This window comes from Arachis ipaensis, chromosome B02 (assembly GCF_000816755.2).
Source record: "Arachis ipaensis cultivar K30076 chromosome B02, Araip1.1, whole genome shotgun sequence".
NCBI classification, from domain to species: domain Eukaryota; kingdom Viridiplantae; phylum Streptophyta; class Magnoliopsida; order Fabales; family Fabaceae; genus Arachis; species Arachis ipaensis.
In genome coordinates, this window is record NC_029786.2 from 5,056,829 (window position 1) to 5,057,085 (window position 257).

Sequence of the window (257 nt, forward strand, 5' to 3'; positions counted from 1 at the left end):
ATTTATATACTATCGATAGAACATGAATAAGAATATGATATATACTAGAAGACATAATCTCAATTTAAATATAGTACCTTGTAAATCAATTAATTAATATGTTGATATTTGTCACCGGTATTTTTGGTTTTAAGTCTAATATTTTTCGGCCAATGAGTTATAGTTCAAATGACATAGTCTCTTCGTACTCAATTAAGAAATTACGGGTTCGAGTCTCCTATTTTTAGTAAAAAAAAATATATAATATTTTTCAACTT